This window comes from Schistocerca gregaria, chromosome 5 (genome assembly GCF_023897955.1).
Source record: "Schistocerca gregaria isolate iqSchGreg1 chromosome 5, iqSchGreg1.2, whole genome shotgun sequence".
Classification (NCBI taxonomy): domain Eukaryota; kingdom Metazoa; phylum Arthropoda; class Insecta; order Orthoptera; family Acrididae; genus Schistocerca; species Schistocerca gregaria.
The window spans coordinates 292,688,013-292,712,951 of NC_064924.1; the positions used below are offsets into that span (position 1 = coordinate 292,688,013).

General features: G+C 43.3%; 1 protein-coding gene across 13 annotated transcripts in view; it reads left to right on the top strand.

Moving 5' to 3' along the window:
• The window catches only part of LOC126271885 (dystroglycan 1), a 960,129-nt gene that overhangs the window by 536,151 nt on the left and 399,039 nt on the right, over window positions 1-24,939 (top strand). For 2 of the 13 annotated variants that reach the window (XM_049974256.1, XM_049974249.1), the window contains one exon: window positions 24,208-24,283. The exons of the other annotated variants lie outside the window; for them this stretch is intronic. The gene's annotated coding sequence lies outside the window, so the exon portion shown is untranslated. The remainder of the gene's footprint in view (window positions 1-24,207; window positions 24,284-24,939) is intronic. 13 annotated transcript variants of the gene reach the window in all.

Consider the following 24,939-nt stretch of genomic DNA (forward strand, 5'->3'; position numbering starts at 1 on the left):
AGTCCCAGATTGAAGCGCCTAGAATCGCTCATCCACAACGGCCGGCACGTTTATATGTCCAGAAGCCTGTTGAGATATGAACCTTTTGCTTGTGATGAGTAATGTGTAGCATTAGGTGGTACAAATGAGGATGATTCACAATATACTGGTGAGGGAAATCCCAGTCCTCAAGCCGTCATGGAGGTCGTGCATCAGGATCGTAGCTGTATTGCTTTTGAATGTAAACGTTAACTATTTTAAAATCCTCAAGTATGTGCGATATAATTACTCCATACTAAATTTGACAAACTGTAAATCATTAATAACTGAATACAAAGATTACCTGAATAACTGCCTCATCAAACATAAAAAAGATTACCATGGACAACTGAGGCGTGTTAAATCTCTATGCTGTTAGAAAATGCAACTTGCTGGCTGTACGAAAAGTATACAAGATGCTCACTGTTCCCTAATTTTTCCTTACAAAGTTCGTCTTGTTCACACAGTAGATTCTTACCTGCGCAATGGAAAACGTTGCTCTGCTCTACTCTGCTTTAATGAATGAAACAAAACTCTTAGCTGCGTGTCCCTGAAAGAAATGAGCGGCTGCTTGATTTACTGTAGCTGGTTGTCAGTAAGGACTAATCTGTTGCGAAGAACGCAACTAGCTGTCGCGTGATGGTACAAGGCATGCAGCAATGTTTGTTGACTCCAGACAGAGGGAGGAAAGCTTAACGAACTAATCGTAAGTGAAAAGGTTGTTTCGACATGAAATTGTTTTGCAATATTTAAACACAAGCAGTTTGAATCACATGACTGGAGAACTATGTTCATCCTCGGGCATTTCCACAATGAGGCTGATTCACATGGCGTCTGAAAAACAGTCAATATTTAAGTTACATAAAATTTCTCTGCATACTATTAACCGATAGGGGAGGGTGAAGAATCAGAGCTCTAAACACATGATAATTTTGAAATGGATACACAGATAAAAATTATTGTTCGGAATTTCGTCCTTACATTATCTAATAGTTTGCGGAATTAATATTGATACTTAAGCAGCAAATAAAATAAAAAAAAGCTTTACCCATATTACCTCATTCCAAAATAAGTCACACCAAAAAGCATAAAAAAACATCTTGTGAGCGCTATGTCCGCCCTCTGTGCTGCTCAATTTCCGACCACCTATAACCTGCTCGCAGCAGAACGACAGTGACGTCATCTGTTCCTAACGCAGCTTCTGCTAACCAAAGAGTTACACATCACCCATGTGGTTAGATATCCAAAGGTCCTTGCTGAGGCAAATGTAACAAATGGAACACACACTTCTGATAGTATAGAAACCTTTCACTGTGTGTCACCGATTTTTGAGCGACGAATTACAAGTGCTACTGCTGAACGCTGTCAATGCAAAAAGAAAACTGCTGTGGTTTGTGGCTGACGAAGCACCACATAGTGTTCTTCGCATCGTGCGACAATACCTCACCGCGTTTCATGGGCGATGGATTGATCTAGGAGATCCGGTATCATTGACGCCCCGCCCACCGGATCTAATTCTATTGGCTTTCGGGCTGTGGAAACATTTAAAGGCATTGGTGAATGAAAGTCGCATACAAGCAACGGAGATGGGGTTTTTAAGAGCAGTAAAGGGATGCTCATGAGCCGACAGACTTAGAAATTCGGAAATTAAGGAAAAGCTGAATATATTTAACATACTCCACAAAGTACAAGAAAATAGAAGAAATTGGAATTCTCGAAAGAATGAGTGGAGAAAGATCACCACTCTAAATAAGAAGATTTAAGCCACTTGGAAAAGAAGTCAAGGAAGACCGAGGAAGCGATGTGTACGGTAAGAGTCAAAAGAAAAAATGCGTATTGCTGGAAGGGAAGATAATGATGATGTTGTACCACATCAACCATGTGCTGAGTTTACAGGTGCGTTCATGCGCATGTCCCAAGCATGTATTTGAAAGAGTGCGTGATTCAGTGCTCGGAGGGCTGATGAAGGTGTCAGAATGTGTGATCAGGGTTGATTTAAGGGACAATCGGCCACTTTTGGCACCTAGTTGAGAGAGGCCCCAGAAAACATTTTTCCGATTTGTTTCTCTTTACTTTTACCGTGAAACTTTTCTTCTTGACAAATTTCATGATTCTAGTTCGACAGGAAGTACGTTATTGGTTTTTATGAGTAAGTTTGCGAATATCGAAATGTGACATAAATGGCCATTGTATCTTTTGACTGCACTGACTTAGAAGTTGACTATAGACCTTTACGTGTGACATAAATGTGTGATACTTCCATCCGTTCCTATGAAAAAGGGTTCTTAACCATCTGACAGATACACTGACCACAAAGTGATCATATAAGAGGTCAGTTTTTACAGATTGGGGTATGGTATCCTAAAAACAACACATTCACTCGTTCACTAGGTTTACTCTTACAGATACTGCCAGGAGCCCATGAAAAGATAACTGATGTCGAGGGGGAGGGTGCTTCAAATATGTGGCTTGAGTGGAGAAATGTTTTGAAACCGGCCCTGTTCGTAATAACGCAATGCAGCGCTGCCTACAGTTGCTACTTCTATGTAACCTACAACCGCAAATGAGAAGACGGATTGAACCATATCTCAGTAGGTTTTCGGACTTGCAAGAATAGGAACTTGTTTTCTAATTTTGACCAGCATGAATTTGCAACACTTTTCGTTGTGAACACCATGTGCGAGGGGCGCTTGGAAAGTCCGTGCAAAGTCCGGGAAATGGTACCACCGGCGCGTATCAAGGTCGTGTTTAGTTAGTAGCTTCTTTGGAAAGAATGCACACCAAGTTTCAGCCATATTGGTCTATTTCTTTGTGTTTGGCATTCATGTGAATCAAGGAAGTCGAGTGATTGTCAGAAAATGGAGGAAAAAGAATTTCGTGTGGTGATTAAACATTGCTTAATGAAAGACAAAACGCCTCAGGAGACTAAAGAGAAGATTGCTAAACATTACGGTGACTCTGCACCTCAGATCAGAACAGTTTATAAGTGGTTTCAGAATTTTCGGAGTGGCCATATGGCCGCAAGTAATGCTGAACGTTCCGGACGCTCTGTGGAGGTTACTCCAGAAGTCATTGATAAAATCTATGATATGGTGATGGATGCCAGAAGAGTTAAGATGCTTGAGATTGCTAGTGCTGTGGGCATCTCGAATGAACGGGAACATAATATTTTGCATAAACATTTACACATGAGAAAGCTATCAGCAAGATGGGTTCTGCGATTGCTCAGGCTTGACCAAAAACGGAATCGTGTGAAGGGTGGTTTGCAACTGTTCAGGAAAAACTGCAGGACCTTAAGCGTCGTTTCGGTACTACGGATGAAACATAGATACATTACTATACTCCTAAGAACAAAGAACAATCTAAACAATGGGTTAACAGGAGAGAATCTGCACCAAAAAAAAGGTTATGGCGACTAACTTTTGGGATTTGCTAGGGATAATAAAAAAAATGTTCAAATGTGTGTGAAACCTTTGGTACTTAACTGCTAAGGTCATCAGTCCCTAAGCTTACACACTACTTAACCTAAATTATCCTAAGGACAAACACACACACCCATGCCCGAGGGAGGATTCGAATCTCCACTGGGATCAGAAGGGATAATCCTCATCGACTATATGGAAAAGGGTAAAACTATTTCAAGTGCGTATTGTTCATCGTTACTGGACCGTTTGAAAACCGAGCTGCAGGAAAAACGCCGGCGATTGGACCGCAAAAAAATCATTTTCCATCACGACAATGCACCAGCAAACACGTCAGCAGTTGTGGTCGCAAAATTAATGAAAAAGGGATTCCAACTCGTTTCACATCCCCCGTATTCTCCAGACTTGGCTCCCTAAGACTACTATTTGTTTCCCAATTTGAAGAAATGGTTGGCGGGACAGGGATTTTATTCAAATGAGGAGGTGATTGCAACAACAAATAGCTATTTTGCACACGCCGACAATTCCTATTATTCGGAAGGTATCAACAAATTCGAACTGTGTTGGACGAAGTGTATAAGTTTAAAAGGAGACTATGTCGAAAAATAAAGAAGGTTTACCCCGAACATGTAAGCAGTTTTTATTTTTGCTCGGACTTTTCAAACGCCCCTCGTATGTAGGATCGCAAGAGAGAGAGAGAGAGAGAGGCGATCGTCTTGCAGGAATTCGGCGGAGAGTAGTTTAGCGGTAAGTGAACACGGTTCGATTTCTGCAGCCAGGAATAGCAGCATTGCAGGCAGTGTCGGTTAGGTCTGGTGCGACAGCTGAAGTCTCCCGGCCTTGCACACTGCGGTGTGCGGGGGCCCTTACAGAATTCAGTGTGGGAGTCTATAATTGGTCCACTACGTCGCCGGGCTGCGCCAGATCTGGACCGGCGCGCTGGCCCCCACGCCAATGAACCAGCCTGGTGAGTGCCGCCTGACGGATGGCGTGCGCCCCCTGTGCTAATTGCCTCGTCACGACGCTTTCGATCTCGGCGAGTCACGTGCAACGACATTGTCGGTACCGCGCAGGTGTAAATTGAACACTAGTACCTTAATTTACCTCGAAGGTGATGCATTACTAATGTTGCACTTTTACAATCGTTAGTTACTAGATACGACTGGGGATAGCGTTTTCGACGGAGGAAGACGTCTACTTCGCTTTCGTCGGGTTGCCGTTGGTTGCAAGGCAGTACGCTGGAAAAAGTAAGTTCTTTCACTTTCATTCTCAAATGGCATCTCATATTTGTCCCACTGTAAGCTGGGCAGAGTAGAACCGTGACTGTTAATTGAACAGCCCCACTCGTAATAGTGGAGACGGAATCCAGTAAAAAGAAAACCAAATCGAATGCTTAGAAGGAATATCGTACAATACTAATAATTCGCTACGCTGGTGGTGTGCGTGCAGGAAACTAAATGAGAATACACAAGCGTTAACCCTTAACCGGAATCGTGGGTCATTTTGGACCCACCGACAACAATAAAACCGTCTAACAATGGAAACGCGCGCAGTTTCTGTTTCGCGCGCCAGTGTAGTCTCACTACAGTGTGAGGTGCACCAGGGGCCGGGAGCTCGTTGCTTGAAATTTACTAGAAGTGGAGGTAAGTGCCATCGCTGGGTCCAATTTGACCAGCGATTCCAGATACGGTATTTCTGAAATCAGAGAATACCGATTTATTTTGTGGTGTTTCAGGCACTTTATTGCCACTATGCAGCGAGGAAAATTATTCACGCACAGCATCTTTAAGCGATTTTCAACCTTGTGATGAAGAGAACATAAGTGACGATGAAAATACACAACAAGAAATTTCTTCTGATTCAAGTAATTCATCATCTGATGATTCAGTAGAGAGAGATAGCTGGCTGTCAAGTGGTGCATATTTTCGTGGCAAAAATCGATTCAAGTGGTCTACTCATCCACCAGCTAGGTCCAGAGTCAGGAGCCACATCATCACTTACCTGCCTGGTCCCATCGGTACAGCTCGTGAAAAACGGAACATGTCACCAATTGAATCATGTCAGTTGCTGATATCAGATGAAATGATCGAAATTATTTACACTCACACTAATCAGAAAATAACAGAATCTTCAGAAAAGTATAAAACTAATGCTACTTACACTAACCATGTGAGTATTATGGAAATGAATGCATTTTTTGGGTTGTTGCTATTATCAGGTGTATTCAAATCTGGCCATGAAGATATAGAAAGTTTATGGGCAACTGTTGGAACTAGCCGAGATATACTCAGAACAACGATGTCGGTAAAGCGATTTATGTTCCTGTTATCTGCTCTGTGACTTGATGATGTGAATTCTAGGGAAGAAAGAAGAACTAATGATCGTGTTGGTCTCATCTCAGAGATATTTGGAAATTTCATTCAGAACTGTCAGAAAAACTATAGCTGCTCAGGATATTTGGCAGTTGATGAAATGCTTTGCCCTTTTAGAGGGAAATGTTTTTTCAGCGTTTATATGAAATCGAAGCCTGCTAAATATGGCATCAAGATTATGTGCCTTTGCGACGCTAAAACACACTATTTATACAATGCTTTTATCTATATGGGCAAAGCAATCACTAATAAAACAAGCCAACTCTCAGTTCCAACACAGAATGTACAGCAGCTTGCAGAACCTTTAATTGAAAAAAAAAATATATATATATATGTAGTTGCTGGTAACTGGTTCTCTTCTGTGGAGTTGGTTGACAAACTGATTCAAAATGGTTTGACCTATGTTGGAACGAAGCGCAAGGGAAATACCACCAGAATTTTTAGCGAATAAACGACGGGTAGTAGGATCTACGTTATTTGGTTTTGTGAAGGATAAAACATTGGCATCTTATGTCCCAAAAAAGAATCGAAGTGTAGTGGTAATCTCATCAATGCACCATGACAATTCAGTCAATGAAAACAGTGGAAAACCTGAGAGAACTTAATTTTATAACAGAACAAAAGGTGGTGTTGATACATTAGACTAGAAATGCGCCAATTATTCAGTCTCTAGAAGAACTCAGCGATGGCCATGTGTAATTTTTTCAGCAATATTGAATATTGCGAGTGCAAATGGATTCGTATTATGGAAGGCATCAAATAGTGGAAAACGTATGTATCGTAATCATTACGTAAAAGACAGTGGACCTAATTTGATAAGGCCATTTACCACAGAAAGGAAGATGGAGTATTCTTAATTTTCAGTAGAATTGATAATTTTCTAGGGGCAGCTGATAAACCACAAAATGACCTACGACTAGAAAATTCAGCTTGCAATCAAAGTGGCTCACGAAAACGAGGAAGATGTTATTGATGTGGTCCTAAAACTGACAGCAAACTATCACAAAAATGTGACCGATGTCTTAAATTCATCTGTAACCGACATGCAGAAAATAAGTGTTGTGTACCAAGTGCCAAGTGTTGTGTACCAAGTGCCATTCTTACTTCAGGTACTGATGTAGATAACATTTGGACACTTCCATGTTTCGTGGTCATTATTTTTGTTTCTGAGTGATGGCATAAAGAATCCCTATTTATGTTAAGGGGAAGTTATGAGAAATCCCATGCTATATCTAGATTTTTAATCTAAGCCTTTTTTGTAACCATGTAGCATTCCAAAGTAAGGTACTAAAAATTCTTGTAAAATATGAGACGTAGGACTTAAAGATTAAAAAATAATACTATGAAAAAGTTTTGCTCGATAAAAGTTGATTTATGTTTAAAAAACTTATTTTACTACAATCATTAGATATTTACATATGAATTATATCTTTTATGGGGATTATGTTAAATTTTTATTCAAGGGTCCATTTGGACCCGAGATTCCAGTTATGTTTGTCAAAATATCGATTCTGGTTAAGGGTTAACGGGCAACACCTATCGATCGAGGCTGGTAGTTCAGTTTTGCACAACAAAGAGACGTCGATGCTATGAATTTTCTGTATGTTGCTGAATTTTCTTTATGTTTGGGGGAGCCGAGGATCAGTCTTCAAAGTAGAGTTGAGGAAAGTCGTTCTTTATATGGAACAATTCCCGTTGAGATAGTAGTTCTTATTGAACTATTATTTTGATGAACTAATTCAAATGAACTACATAGTTACAATAAATAAGAGCACTAAGGAAAACAAGTGAATTAGAGGGCAAAACATTATTGCCTACAAAAATTGAATGAGCTTTAGGAACAAACCCAGTGTGCATATTGCTAAGAACATTTTTCGTCCCAACAAAATCGAAGATTGCATAAATCTTTTTGTTAGGTTGGCTAAGCGCTTTCAATTTTAGTCCTAACGTCCTGAGCAGCGGGACCACTAAAGGTTAAATTATTGTCATTGTCACCAAGAGCATTGTTCTGCTTCCTAGTTCTTTTCCTTATCTGTCAGGAACTGTAAAAAACAAAAACTCAAATTAGTTCTAAAGATGTGCAGGAAGTATTTAGAGACATGGTAAATAAGGCGTAAAATACAATGAAACTTTCGCAACCTAACAACAATTACGTTACAAGTGGGGTGCACGCAGGGTGAAGGGACGGGAGGATCAATACTGGACACTGAACTGAACTGATGGAACGGTTTTAGTCTTCCGATGCTACGCAGTTGGAATTGGACTCTTAAATTATCTAAGTGAACTGACGGAACGGTTTCGGGCTTCCAGTAAGATGCAGTTAGGTGTTCACAGCTATGGACGCTTAGGTCGTGGGCATGGGAAGTTTTCAGTATCAATCGAGGGGATGTTCGTGAATGCGCATTCTAACCTCTAGTGAGTATGCGTAGCTAGAAGCAAAAGGACAGTAGTTCACTGAAAGAGAGATCGCTCCAAATAGTTCCTTTCCGGGAATATTTCATATTTTGAACTAGTTCATTCACATCATACCTATCCCTAGTTCAAACGTCAGTTTCCTAAAATAGTTACCGAGCGAGGTGGCGCAGTGGTTAGACACTGGACTCGCATTCGGGAGGACGACGGTTCAATCCCGCTTCCGGTCATTCTGATTTAGGTTTTCCGTGATTTCCCTAAATCACTTCAGTCAAATGCCGGGATGGTTCCTCTTAAAGGGCACGGCCGACTTCCTTCCCCATCCTTCCCTAATTCGATGAGACCGATGACCACGCTGTCTGGTCTCCTTCCCCAAGCAAGCAAGCAACCAACCAACCAACCTAAACTAGTTCGATGCAGTTTCCTCCTCTCCCCTCCCGCCCCCCTCCTCCAATCAAAAAAACTAAAAAAAAATCGCTGTATATATAATTTACTGAAAAACGCTGAAATTATTTTATTTGACTTGAGGTCAGCGTTGCTCTTTACGAAAACGAGTACAATGTGGGAAGTTTAATGCCGTCAGGCTTAACAAAAGCACTTGAGAACTAGAATCACATGCTCCACAGCACTACAAAAAGTTAAGCGTGCTCAGAGCCATTTAAAACAGATAATTCCACGCTAACACGCAGGGCATGGTTACTAGAGCTTAGCCGTAGATACAAGAAAAACTTCCAGAATTTTGAATAAATATCCAATAAAAATACATAATAGTTGACAATAATAAATAAATAAACTATTAACATTACACACATTCAATCTGACATCCTGAAGTCGCAAAACGGACTGTAGTCCGATCCACCAACGATGGCGTTCGTGCAGGTGGAAGCATCGACGGGGACAGCATTGTTGCCGGTTTCAAGTTACAGTTTCGGTATGCGCCTATATTGTGTTTTGCGCTCGGAGAAAGCGTGTTTACAGCAAATTATGCCTGTCGCTTGTTACTGTAGAATTTGTCGTTTTCCACCACCATTAGCGATGACAACTCGCAACAATTGGAATAAAAATTAATTAAATAACTCGCCACTATCACGTTTAGTGCTCGTGTTTGCTAAGGCATTCACAGCAGCGCTCTCAGAAGTCTACAGTACGCTCGTCTGCCGGTGAAAGCGTGACGTATGTGTGCAGAACAAGACTAAATTCGCCCACCATTGTTCGTGATTCCAACTACAACTTTAGATGAAGTACCGTAGAATGGGTTCTTAGAGTAATTAATGACAACAAAAACACAACCATAATAGCGCATAAACCTTCTGTGTACGTCTACACCATCCAGGTTATTAAATGACTATCCCGGGGCGCTGTAGCTGAAAATAGTTACAGGCTGCCTATCTAAAGGCTTCCAGGGCAACAAAAATTTGATTTACCACGTTTGCTTCTTATATACTGGCAGGAGAGACTTTTATCGAACTCTCATCCTTTATAGGACTTCTAACACTACCCTTCCTCGTCGTCATCAGTAGCCTATCAGAGTTCGATAACTGCAAAAAACAATTCGTGGCCGAAATGTCGGTAGTTTCACACTCTGACATTGCGGACACAGACCCAGAAGAATTTGATTGACTGTGACAATTGTCGCGGAAGCCTAGGCTTTCTTATGTTCATCCATTATTGCAGAATGAGAGCACTTCGTGAATTGCAACAGACTTTAGACATAATTGGAAACCTTTACGAAACTTTTTTCCAGCTGACCCGCCCCTCCTCCGCCCGATTCCGCCCTCCTCCCCCCACCCCCTCCCCAAAAAAAGAAAAGTTCATCGCATACTAAATTTTCGCTGTTCACGGAGTAAAACTGCCACATCGGGCCACACATTTTAATTCATCGCTTCTGTGCTATTAACTGTATTTGCAACGCATTTTGCAGACAGTGTCCACATACAGCACTGAACGTACCTGTAAAATTATATCACAGTCCGACATATAGTTCAGGATATATGACGCGTGAAGAACTAGCCTTTTTTTTTTTAAATCGGAGAGCAAATAGTCTAGAATAAACTCATCCAGTGTTTGATAACGATAGCGGGTAGAGACTTTCAACACACTTTACACATAAATTCAAACGTTTTCTAAAGTTTTGTCGCCTACCCGATTAACGTCATTAACTCATTTCTAAAGTAATCATGAACTTAAAGTTATTTGATATCTGTGATTTACTGGTTATAATAATAATTAAAAAAATCAACCAGAGTCAGACAGTGCGATAATTCCATCGAAGGTGCAGTGAACTTTGGCAAGGTACACTAAAAAGTTATCTAAAGTCTATCTTGAACCGAAAAAACCACGGAAAGAAAGGAGTTAGTTCGCTTTGTTTTTCAACGTTTATCGCAGGATTAAGTTTACTCGTGTGCCCCGTTTACGGTGCAGTGAACGAAGAAAATAACTGGTAGCTTTTGAGCGAAGCTGCCATCAGTGTTACCGCATCCGGACCTTTCAGACTACAGCATGTTCAGGCCAAGGTCTCCTCAGATGCAGTATACCAAGTTCGTCTTCTCCAACTGGCCCGGAATGTGAGAGCATCGAATCCTTGTGCCTTAAGTTGGCGGAAGCTGACACACAACAGAAAGAAAAACATTGCTTCGTCTTCATCGAGCTATCTGAATCACGGTTGCTAACAGTTTTGCGAGTAGCTAGCCTTAAAGCCACTAAGCGAAGAACACATATTGAGCGCGAGATTGCGTACGCAGCGTTCATAACTGTTTGCCGTCCGCGCGTCTCGTACAAATTTACTCGCTTGGCGCCGGCAGCGCTAATTCGGATTACTTAGCTATTCGCTGGATGTTCTTGACATTATCGAGAGATTATAAATTGTTACGTTTTAATGATCTCATCGTTAGTTCTCATGAGTTCTCAACCCTGTTTCCCTACATGAAATTTCGAAGATATACATACAAAAGTTGTTTGTATCATATATTTATTTATTTGCATTGTCTTTGGTACTTAGTATTTCTCTTTCATATGATATGCAGCAAAACAGTCTCCAAGATTTAAAGCAACTCCAAAAGACTTGCACACTAAGTTTGTTATTTTTTTTTGTTTTTGGAAGATATATGGCAGTTTCTTCGTTTTCGTTTATCGTTTCGGAAATGCGTAGGCCTATTAATTGGTATTGATTTATGTGCCTGGAAAGTCTGTCAACCGGTTCATGATGAGACGTACGCGATGTAGTTGCAACTTCCAAGTTATGCCCCACGCATTCATCGTAAATAATCGTATCGTCTCTTTCGTCTGTCACGATGAAAGGGCACAAGTACTTATAAAAACAAAAAAATTGTTGGCGTGTGTAACTTATTGTTACCTAAACAAAACACCAACAGAATGCAAAAGATATTAAAGTGCTGTCGCCGGCCACTGAGCGATACTATGCAGACGACACCACTGTGGTGTCGCCGGCCGTTGAACGCTATTTCGCGCACGGCACCACTGTGGTTTCGCCTGTCGGTAGATTGTTAACTGGGGCCGGAGGGAAATGCCGTGCACTCTAGGAGACCCATCGCTCGTTGCTAGGCTACAGCGTGCAAAAATACAATAGAGTGGAGACTTCTGTCAATAGTAGGTTCACGAGCTGATAAATGGCTCAGTACTAAGTACAAAACATATCGAGCTAATGATCACAATTGCCTTATCTGCGTTCGTAACACGAAATTCCAGTACTAATGAAGCCGCTCGTTCAAATCTCAGTAGCAGCAACTAGTTTTGCTTTCATTAGCCGAGATCGTTGACGCACGCTTGTACGGTTTTCACTAGACTCGGAGGTATGCCAGTTAGAGTCGTGGTGGTGGGTGAAGTTTTCACTGCCAGTATTTGAGCGGCAAGCGGAGGAGAGGTGGTGGCGGGAACTTTCTGATCACCAGACTGTGCGCCAGTATCCTTGATTAAATTCTTAAACCTTTCCTCAATTTCTCATGAAGCGAGGGCATGCGGTACTGTCGACGGTGATTCGTACGTTGAATACGGAAGTTCAAAAATGGTTCTAATGGCTCTGAGTACTATGGGACTTAACACTGGAAGTCATCAGTCCCCTAGAACTTAGAACTACTTAAACCTAACTAACCTAACGATATCACACACATCCATGCCCGAGGCAGGATTCGAACCTGCGACCGCAACAGTCGCGCTGTTCCGGACTGAAGCGCCTAGAACCGCTCGGTCCTGCCCGAGAGTAGTAGGTCATATGCCGGCACCGGGTTTCACCCTCTCCCTCTCAACATCATCATACAACGCAAACCCAACACTACACTATACACGCATCTATTATGTTCACCCACACTCGACAAATACGCATACGATACGTCTCTCACATTTGTAGTAGGTTATATGCCGGCACCGGGTTTCACCCTCTCCCTCTCAACATCATCATACAACGCAAACCCAACACTACACTATACACGCATCTATTATATTCACCCACACTCGACAAATACGCATACGAAACGTCTCTCACATATGCGCGAGGAAAGGGGCGTTTTGTGCGTAGGAAGAACACGCTTTCAGACTACGCAGCTGTACCTACCGCTTGGACTCCAAGCCGACACTGCTACATAGATATACTTTTACTTTATACTTAAATTCTATATTTATTAACAAATGCACATCTTAACTGACAAATATTAAATCTATTGTAATCATGATCAACCAGCGCTGCTTTTTCGCATTCTATGTACTGCTACTCGTTTCGAGAGATTGTTCTTTCTCAACCGGTAGCTAGATATAGTGAAGCTAATATCAGCATGTGATCTAAAGTATGCGGACACCCCCAAAAACATACGTTTTTCATATTAAGTGCATTGTGCTGCCTCCTACTGCGAAGTACTCTATATCAGCGACATCAGTACATCTGCATCTACATGGACAGTCTGCAAATCGCATTTAAGTGCCTGGCAGAGGATTGATCGAACCACCTTCACAAATCTCTTTTATTCCAATCTCGTATAGCGCGGGGAAAGTACGAACACCTATTTCTTTCCGTACTAGCTCTGATTTCCCTTATTTTATCGTAGTGATAGTTTCTCCCTATGTAGGTCGGTGTCAACAAAATATTTTTTGCCTTCGGAGGCAAACGGAGACGATTCCGTTGCAATGAAAAGCGTCTTTCTTTTAATGATGTCAAGCCCAAATCCTGCATCATTTCAGTGACACTCTCTCCCATATTTCGCGATTTTTCCATGTACTCCGTCAGCCCTGTCTGGTAAGCATCCCACATCGTGCAGCAGTAGTCTAAAAAGAGGACGGACAAGCGTAGTGTAGGCAGTCTCCTTGGTAGATCTGCTACATTTTCTAAGTGTCCTCCCAGTAAAACGCAGTCTTTGATTAGCCTTCCCCACAACATTTTCTATGTGTTCCTTCCAATATTCCGGCCGGTGTGGCCGAGCGGTTCTCGGCGCTACAGTCTGGAACCGCGCGACTGCTGCGGTCGCAGGATCGAATCCTGCATCGGGAATGGATGTGCCAGTAAAACGCAGTCTTTGATTAGCCTTCCCCACAACATTTTCTATGTGTTCCTTCCAATATTCCGGCCGGTGTGGCCGAGCGGTTCTCGGCGCTACAATCTGGAACCGCGCGACTGCTGCGGTCGCAGGATCGAATCCTGCATCGGGAATGGATGTGTGTGATGTCCTTAGGTTAGCTAGGTTTAAGTAGTTCTAAGTTCTAGGGGACTGATGACCTGAGAAGTTAACTCCCATAGTGCTCAGAGCCATTTGAATCATTTGAACCTTCCAGTTTAAGTTGTTCGTAATTGTAATTCCTAGGTACTTTGTTGAATTTATGGCCTTTATATTTGATTGATTTGTCGTGTTACCGAAGTTAAACCGATTCCTTCTAGGACTCATGTGAATGACCTCATACTTTTCATTTTTTAGGGGAAAATGCCAATTTTCGCACCATTCAGACAAAAACACCATCGCAGGCGCTCCTGTCTGTGATGCAGCGTCAAAGGTAACCGCAGTCATGGTCTCCGAACTGATAGTCCATGCTGCTGCAAGCGTCATCGAACTGTTCGTGCAGATGGTTGTTTTCTTGCAAACGTCACCATCTGTTGACTCAGGGATAGAGACGTGGCTGCACCATCCGTTACAGCCATGCGGATAAGATGCCTGTCATCTCGACTGCTAGTGATAAGAGACCGTTGGGATCCAGCACGGCATTCCGTGTTACTCTCCTGAACCCACCGATTCCGTATTTTGCTAACAGTCATTGGATCTCGACCAACGCGAGCATCAATGTTGCGATACAATAAACCGCAATCGCGATAGGCTACAATCCGACCTTTATCAAAGTCGGAAAGGTCATGGTACGCATTTCTCCGAGGCATCACAACAACGTTTTACCAGGCAACGCCGGTCAACTCAAATGGTTCAAATGGCTCTGAGCACTATGGGACTCAACTGCTTAGGTCATAAGTCCCCTAGAAATTAGAACTACTTAAACCTAACTAACCTAAGGACATCACACACATCCATGCCCAAGGCAGGATTCGAACCTGCGACCGTAGCGGTCGCTCGGTTCCAGAATGTAGCGCCTAGAACCGCTCGGCCACTCCGGCCGGCGCCGGTCAACTGCTGTTTGTGTATAAGAAATCGGTTGGAAACTTTCCTCATGTCAGCACGTTGTAGGTGTCGCCCCCGGTGCCAACCTTGTGTGAATGCTCTGAAAAGCTAATCATTTGCATATCACAGCATCTTCTTCCTGTCGGATAAATTTCGCTTATGTAGCACGTCATCTTCGTGGTGTAGCAATTTTAATCGCCAGTTGTGTAATTTGGCACCACAGAAGTGAAATTTGCTATTTCATGAGTTGTAGGTAGGTTGTGTTTCAGCGTGGTCGATTAGCTACGAAAATAACAGTCATGTACAGTGTTTTACACTTTGCGATCCAGCTTATAAATTTGGCGTCATCGTTTAACGGTGTGTCTCAGCTCTTATAAATCGTTTTCACTTCCTCCTATCGAAATCAATAAAGGCAACTTCCATCACTTATAACGTTTTCATTGGCGCGTCGAACGTGCCTTCCGCGTTTGGAAGCCATACAGTCTAATGTAGCCCACCCGCCAGAGATTTGAAATTCGTTCTCGCGGCTCTCGCATCGGTTTTAAATAACGCCATTAAATTCCGGCGTTCTCGTCAGTTTTCCGGATCATTTGGCGGCGCTTTTCAGGCTCCTCTTTGCGCTCAGTTTCCGCTCCACCGCGGCTGTTCCCATCATTCAAATTGTTCTCTTGCATCCCTCTCCTATGCTCCCCTCCCCGCCCAACACCAGTGCAGGCTGCAAGTTGTGCGTGAGTGCGTAGGCGCCTGTGTGGAGCAGGAATGCGGCGCCTATCGATCCGCTTTAATGTATCCTGATTTATGGTCGGCGCCGGCCAAGATAACGCTGCCGTGTGCTTTGCGGTCGATTCGGGCGCCCAGGCTGGGCTCGGCTTCGCTGCACGCCGCACCTCCCGGGGCCAGCTATTCAATAATTGAGCCGTCGCCTTTGAGCAGCTGCACTCGCCTTCACCGCGCCTATTGGCGGGAGCGCTCGTCCGTAACGGGCGGGCGAGACGCCCGAGTCCAGAAACGACAGTCTACAAAAGGGCTTAATATTGAACTATGTCAAATAAAATCTTCATAATTTCTGAACGGTTTGCCTTAAGGACGTTCAAACTGCACAGTTGGCCGCGGGGCATAATGGGAATTTGAATGGTTTGCTTTTGCGTCGAAGCCCACTTTCATTTGGATGGGTTCGTCAATAAACAAAACTGGCGCATCTGGGGGACTGAGAATCCGCATTTCGCGATGGAGAAGTCTCTTCGCCCTCAGCCGGTGACCGTGTGCAATGTAATGTCCACTCACGGAATAGTCGGTGCGATATTCCCTGATGGCATGGTGACTACCAAACTGTACGTGAAGGTTTTGGAACATGATTTTATCCTCATTATTTTAAGTGAACCTGATCTCGACAAGATGTGGCTCATGCAAGACGGAGCTCGACCCCCCATAGAAGCAGGAGAGTGCTTGATATCCTGGAGGAGCTGGGGACTGTATTCTGGCTCTGGGGTACCCAGAGACTACTGGCATGGTCCTCGATTGGCAGCCATCTTTCTCCGGACATGAACACATGCGGCTCCTTTCTGTGGGACTATGTTAAAGACAAGGTGTACAGCAACAACGCCAAAACCATTGCTGAGCTGAAAACAGCCGTTCAGGAGGTCATCGACAGCATCGATGTTCCGACACTTCACCGCGTCATGCAGAATTTCGCTATTCGTCTGCGCCACATCATCGCCAATGATGGCAGGCATATCGAACATGTGATAACCTAAATCTGAATACATGTGGTGACGTTTTCATGTTGAATAAAGAGTGTGTACGCTGTAGTTTGTAACTAATTTACTTTTTTGACATAGTTCAATAACTACCCATTAACTCTGATTTTGAGCGTGAACCCTCGCGCAAGCTCACGCTCTTGCTCGCGAGCAGAGCAGATGCGGCGTGGTGGTGAGTGAGGAAGATGTGCGCACATCGTGTGGTCGCGACAACACAGAAGAGACGCCGACTGTGGAACAGGGAAAGCTCAGTTTTGACAGCGGTGCCGTAACATGGCAGGCATGTTGCTCGCGAGCAGAGCAGGTGCGGCGTGGTGGTGAGTGAGGAAGATGTGCGCACATCGTGTGGTCGCGACAACACAGAAGAGACGCCGACTGTGGAACAGGGAAAGCTCAGTTTTGACAGCGGTGCCGTAACATGGCAGGCATGTTGCTCGCGAGCAGAGCAGGTGCGGCGTGGTGGTGAGTGAGGAAGATGTGCGCACATCGTATGGTCGCGACAACACAGAAGAGACGCCGACTGTGGAACAGGAAAAGATCAGTTTTGACAGCGGTGCCGTAACATGGCAGGGATGTAACATTGACAATGTCTTCGCACTTCACTCCGCAGTGCGTGGAATCTTACCATTTTACACAAAAAGATGACTTTGCAAAATGTTTAGTGTATCGTAAGAAGCTGAATACTTCCAGAAAGTTCGAGGTACTACATGCCTTACAGCGTCAAAGAATACGGAAACAGGAAATGTGAAGCACCTGAGAGTGTGCATAAGAGGTTATAAAACTTAGAAGGAAGCTGACTGGATAGGAATATAACTCGAATCATTGTGCTGTTCGGAGGGGCTATGAAATTGAACACTTTTAGCAAAATGCTTGTCCCCTTCACAGATGATGATTTAACCATAGATTACTTAACCCTCGTAAACCTTACGATTGCAGTAGGGTATAAAATTAGACATTTTGCATTTAATTTGGTATGTGATATTGCACTGGAGACCTAATAATGATAATTAAGCAATATATAACCTATAAATTATCACTTCATTTGAATAAAATGTGGAGTAGTGCACTTTGCGATGGTTTAATGGCAATGTAACATTTTTCCCCCTTTAGAGTTCCAGTGTTAATAACAGAATACTTGGTAGTTGCAGCCAAACTTTCATGTCCATTTCAGGTAGAGTAATACACGTGACGTCGCCTGTAATGTTCGGATACAGCATTAGTTGTGGCCTGGTCCACACCGTCAAGTCGTGTAAGTATCTCGGCGCAACGTTGCAAAGAATCTGAAATGGAACGAGAATGTGACAGCAGTCGTAGGGAAGGAGAATGGTCGACTACTGTATATTGGGAGAATTTCAGGAAAGAGTGGTTCACCTGTAAAGGAGACCGCATGTAGGGCGCTGGTGCGACCTATTCTTGAGTACTGCTCAACTGTTTGGGGTCCGTACCAGGTCGCATTGAAGGAATATATCGAAGCATTTCAGAGGTGGGCTGCTAGATTTGCTACCAGTAGGCTCGAACAACACGTAAGTGTTACGGAGATGCTTCGGGAACGCAAATACGAATCCCTGGAGGGAAGACGACGTTCTTTTCGTAAAACACTGTTTCGAAAATTTAGAGAACCGGCATTTGAAGCTGACTGCCAAACGATTCTACTGCCGCCAACATACACTGCGCATAAGGACCACGAAGACAAGACACGCGAGGTTAGGGTTTACCAACAGTAAGGGTTCATACGGAGGCGTACAGGCAGTCGTTTTCCCTCGCTCTCTTTGCTAGTGGAACAGGAAATGAAATGACAAGTTGTGGTTCGGGACACCCTGCGTTACGCGCCGTACGGTGGTTTGGGGAGTATCTGTGTAGATGTAGATGTAGGTGTAGATCATACATAATAGTGAGGCGTCCCACACAGTTTATGGCAGACGACATTCAAAGCCCGGTTGCATAGAGTTGGTTGCAAATTGTAGATATCACATGCACACCGCTGGAATTGACACTCTTACAGCGTTGAAGAAAGTGTAGAAAATTTAGGTTTGTCATGGAATTTATTAGTTTGTGTGTCTACAGAAGGAGTGCCAGTCATGTTGGCAAGAAGAATTACTATTAGAGAACAGTTAAATGGGAAATGAAAAGTCATCCAGTTCCAGATCTGCGCTGCTTTGCAGCTTGAAGCAATTGATGCGTAATGCGACAGGGAATATAAAGTCTAAACTTCTGCAAGCATTTTCGCCAGGATCTATTTGCTCGTTTACACAAACCTCCATACGTCTCCCCCCACCCTCCCCTCTCCCTGTGGAGTAGGGTTAGAACTCGCTGCCTGCAGGTCTGCACTTACCATCTCCTCACGGAGCACGTTTGTTGTGAAGCCCTGGTCTTCAAGCAGCTGATTAGAGTCAGTCACTAAGGACGCGATTCAAACCTCGTTCGACGATTTGCCGATTCAGATTTTCTATTGTCAGATCACCTCACACATCAGTACATGGCTCTGAGCACTACGGGACTTAACATCTGACGACATCAGTCCCCTAGACTTAGAGCTATTTTAACCTGACTAACCTAAGGACAGCACATACATTCTTACATTCGAACGCGCCTAGAACCGCTCGGCCACAACGGCCGGCTGGATGAAGAAACAACTGTGTTTTGTCATTGCCATCGAGCATACGAGGGATGGTCTCGTAGCCGGCCGCGGTGGTCTTGCGGTTCTAGGCGCGCAGTCCGGAACCGTGCGACTGCTACGGTCGCAGGTTCGAATCCTGCCTCGGGCATGGATGTGTGTGATGTCCTTAGGTTAGTTAGGTTTAAGTAGTTCTAAGTTCTAGGGGACTAATGACCACAGCAGTTGAGTCCCATAGTGCTCAGAGCCATTTTTGCATGGTCTCGTAAACATAGCTAACTGGTATGATTATACAACACAGTACAAGCTGCCCATTCAAACTACAACGCCATGAAACCCGTATGCAACAAAGGTCAAAATTGTGTTGAAGCGTACTGTAATACATCCTCTAATGTACAATTCAGCCCTACTGCACAAAACAAGTCGGCATGCTAAAAAGTAATTCCTCAGAATCTGTAATGTGAAAACTCTTAAAATCCTTTAAAGAAAACAAACGTTATTAACAATCTCCATCTTTATTCTTCATGTCCACATACGAGCATTGGTACTTTAACAGTCGCAACTATTTATTTACAGCTCGTACAAAATAGATACGTATTTCAAAGTTTTCATGACCTTCAAAGGAGTCACCAGCATTGTGTATAATCCGTTGCCAGCGATGTGGAAGTCGTAGGATACTGTTAGCAGTGCCAGTGCAAGTCGAGTTCTAAACTGAAGGAAACACTTCACGCCATTCGATTCATATCTGCTACAAAGTCGTCGGGCAATAGACCGCGCCGCTCGGACTGTCAACACCACTGGCACTGCTAAGACTATCCTACGACTTCCATATCGCTGGCAACTGATTATACACAATGCTCATGACTAATTTGAAGGTCAGTAAAACTTTGAAGCACGTATCTGTTTAGTACGAGCTGTAAATAAGTAGTTGCCATTATTTAAGTTCCAACCCTCGTATTTGCAGCCTCCAGCCGCTATGCCGCTATAAGGCTCTGAATTGTAGCACGTAACATGGCGGTGTGTAACGTAACTATAGTATGTCGGTGCGTGAGAAACAGCGTGGTGTATCAAGCTCCGAATTCAAAGAGTTATTCGGCACATGGAGCACCCTCCCGTATAACATTACAATGCCAGATCACGCAAGAGCGCTGCGACATCTCCAAGCAATCCGACACCTTGGGTTCACTATTATCGATCATGATCCATACAGTTCCGACTTTGCCCCATCCGATTTTTATCTATTTCCAAAACATAAAGAACACCTTCAAGGACTTTGATAGCGACGGAGCGATGCAAGCAGAGGTTAGGTTGTGAGTCCGTCAACAAAGCGAAACAGTCTACTGTTAACAGTATCAAAAAATTGGTTTGTCGCCGGAGTGAGTATGTTAAGAAGTAAATATGTAGACAGGAAAAATAAAGATATATAACGTTTCTAATGTTTGTTTTATTTGAAACCCTGTAAGAGTTTTTCTATAAGAAATTCGGAGGCTTTTCTTTCCAGCTCACTGTGGCAACCAGGAGCAATACCATCTATATTCTGTGCATAAAGAAAGATTACACAGCAGGTTTCTCATTCAGAAGTCGTGTGTTGTAAGGCTGCGATTTATCGTTCTACGATATTGCTGCTCGCGTAGTACGTGATAACGCGACTGTCAAGGGAATATACCTACTATGGGTTCAGGAGAGCCATTTTCAACGCCATACATGATCTCAGCTAGCCGATACGACTAGCACATGATAGAATATATTGTTCACTTTATAGAAGGCAGTACAGTCACGTCACATACTTCGAGTCGGAGAATGGAATTGTTGTTGTTGTGGTCTTCAGTCCTGAGACTGGTTTATGCAGCTCTCCATTCTAATCTATCCTGTGCAAGCTCCTTCATCTCCCAGTACCTACTGCAACCTACATCCTTCTGAATCTGTTTAGTGTATTCATCTCTTGGTCTCCCTCTACGATTTTTACCCTCCACGCTGCCCTCCAATGATAAATTTGTGATCCCTTGATGCCTCAGGACATGTCCTACCAACCGATCCCTTCTTCTAGCCAAGTTGTGCCACAAACTTCTCTTCTCCCCAATTCTATTCAATACCTCCTCATTAGTTATGTGATCTACCCATCTAATCTTTAGCATTCTTCTGTAGCACCACATTTCGAAAGCTTCTATTCTCTTCTTGTCCAAACTATTTATCGTCCATGTTTCACTTCCATACATGGCTACACTCCATACAAATACTTTCAGAAACGACTTCCTGACACTTAAATCTATACTCGACGTTAACAAATTTCTCTTCTTCAGAAACGCTTTCCTTGGCATTGCCAGTCTACATTTTATATCTTCTCTACTTGGACCATCATCAGTTATTTTGCTCCCCAAATAGGAAAACTCTTTTACTACTTTAAGTGTCTCATTTCCTAATCTAATTCCCTCAGCATCACCCGACAATTCGACTACATTCCATTATCCTCGTTTTGCTTTTGTTGATGTTCACCTTATATCCTCCTTTCAAGACACTGTCCATTCCATTCAACTGCTCTTCCAAGTCCTTTGCTGTCTCTGACAGAATTACAATATCATCGGCGAACCTCATAGTTTTTATTTCTTCTCCCTGGATTTTAATACCTACTCCAAATTTTTCTTTTGTTTCCTTTACTGCTTGCTCAATATAGAGATTGAATAACATCGGGGAGAGGCTACAACCCTGTCTTACTCCCTTCCCGACCACTGCTTCCCTTTCATGCCCCTCGGCTCATAACTGCCATCTGGTTTCTGTACAAATTGTAAATAGCCTTTCGCTCCCTGTATTTTACCCCTGCCACCTCTAGAATCATTGCAGCAAAACAAGTATCCACGCGGGAGGTACGATGGCGTCTGGAGCGCCACGAACTGGCACTCGGCGAACTTCGTTGCTGCTTCCTCTGATGACCCCGACGACACTGAACACAGGGGTGGCACCGCTTCGTCTTTTCAGTCGAGTGCCGGTTCTGCATACAGCGTCACGATGAATATATTTGTGTATGGAGCCTCTGAGAATAATGTACGTTGACCCATTGCATTGGTCATCGTTATATGGGTCCACCACGTGATGTGGTAGAACTGACGTGAGTGCCATCGATTACACAACAGGGTCAGCTGTGGTTCACAAAGCAGCCAACCTGGATAGCACCCATCATGTTTAGGCTTTCGGCTGTGCCCTGTCTTTGCGGTCTCTGTGATATCTTCCAACAAGGTAACAGCATGTTTCCCCGATACAGAGTGTTTGATTCTATTCCCCTTGCCAGTACGTCCTGATCTGGGCACTTCACCACTTGCTAGCCACTACGATTGATGAACTGCACTAGGCAGCATTGGGCGACGTACCCGGGTCTGCCATTAAAGCTTAGTTCAACTCTGTGCCCAACCGGGTTGGAGACATTGTTGCTCCCGAAGGTGGCATGGCTCTGCACAAAACTTACCACGCCGTTTCCCCTATACCACCTATGCTTTTAATCGTGTGGTTTTCCTGCTCTATTGTGCTGTGTTTTGTGTATTTAAACCGGGACCTAGAAACGACGGAGAGGCTTCTTCCTGCCGTAGCCCTTAGTGGTACACAGCCCCACAACGGCCTACAGCAGTCCACCCACCCCACGCCGAACCCAGGGTTACTGTGCGGTTCGTCCCACAGTGGACTGTTCATGCTTGTTGATTCGCACTACAACTACTGTTACCACTCGTAAACGGGCCATTACGCTGTATCCACTTCTGAAATCGTCTTTCTCCTTTGCCTAATCAAAGACTATTTTTTTCTGCAACATTGGTGGTTTATTTGAGTCACGATACAATTATGAAAAGTTGTAGTAGCGTATCTATTACATTCGTTAATATCTAAAGCCATTTCTGAATCGGCACAAACAGACGATAGATTCAGCATATCTAAAACATCTCACACTTTTTGACACCACTTCTTTAGGGATTGCAAATTTACATCAGCGATATTTATACAAGTTACCCTTTTAACTCCTCTCGGTATTATGTTGCGGCTGACGCTCGCTTTTTGCGCTTGTTTATTTTCAAATATAGAAGCACGGTTCTCTCTCTTGTGTAAAGACAAAATTACCATGTACAGAAAATCACCGTAGAAGGAAAAGGAATAATACGAGTAAAATAATATACGACGCTCCGCAATAGAACTATGTTCCCTGCTCTAAAAAAACTAGCACAGAATCCGGTACAAAAGCAGAAAACACACACACACACACACACACACAGAGAGAGAGAGAGAGAGAGAGAGAGAGAGAGAGAGAGAGAGAGAGACGCCAGAGCCTGCTGTCGACACATTGTTTGAGATGCTGTTTCCATTTTATACATAGAACGCCCTGAAGCACACTGGTAATAACTTAAACGATTTAAACAGTGTTCTTCCGAGTTATTGTTTCTATTTTATGCGTAAAATGGAAACAAGAACTCAGCACAACACCTGGCAGCATAACATTAATCATTCGCGCCAATGGAACCCTCGGAGGTCGTTTAAGTTATGCTAGGATGTCGAGTTAATATTCAGTTACCTGACGTCGTTCTCTGAATTTTTATCATAAATCTACGCAACCAAAATTACCGCTGCACAAGAAACCTCTTCCGGCCTTAGATAGTGCTGCCTGTGCGAAGTCGAGGCAGCCCTCTAGTAACTAACAGTGACACGTTGATTGTTAGTGCAGTTTACAGAGTGACATAAGTAAGTGGAAGCAACAGAAAATAAGTACATACAAATTACATACACAGCTCCCTCCCCACTCACCCGTTTACAAAGCCAACATAAATAACAGATCCTTGCAACTTACTTCACTAGCTAATACGTGAACCTAACAAACGATAGTTAAAGAATAACAAATAACCAGTGCGGACATCAGAACGTAAAATAATGTTAGTACCATTACACTGTATAACATTAACAAATTGAATAAAGTTATAGTTTCATTTTAGTTATAACATTTCAGTAAATATAATACTGGGATATCCTGATTGATTTCAGATGACAAACTGGAGCAAAGTATCATCTGTACTGCAAATGACAGGCAGTCACACGAACATCAGGATGCAATAGTAAGGTATATATTTTGTTAATAATGTCACGAATCTAAGTAGCGCAATTCCAAACTGTATAAACAACAACGCAAACTTTTATACGTTATTTGGCACAAAATAACCCATCGGCGTTGGTGGAACTCCGCCGAAACATGTTTGACGTTAAAGAAAAAGAATTTGAGTTTTGCTCGAACAGAATTATTTTATTTCTGCAAATGTATGTTAAATGTACTCCCCTGAAACGCTGTATGTCTCATTTCCCAAAGCAGACTGAAATGGAGTAAAAAGATGTAGCTGGCGATAGACGATGCTATTGGCGCCAGCGGTGGATCATCGGACGCGGTTCCCCCATCAGCGACGTAGCACCAGTGAGTCGCCCTTTCAACCCCCTCTCTGCCATCCAAACACAGTCCCTTCGTGTTTATGTCTGCGTCTGCTTCCTTCTAATTGTGGAAGACGCGTGGTGCTCTTTCCCCCTATACGCCTTCTTTTACGGTTTATCGGAAGAAATTAAGTTTTAAAGGGGATACGAATGTCTAAACAGTTCGACATCGCCGCGGTCCCAATTAGGTCGTGAGATAGGAGAAGCCTGATGATCAAACAATTACAAGAGATCTCGCTTCTTCGAGAGCACCTCGAAACGCAAAACAACAGATTTTTCGTAGTAGGATATTTATTT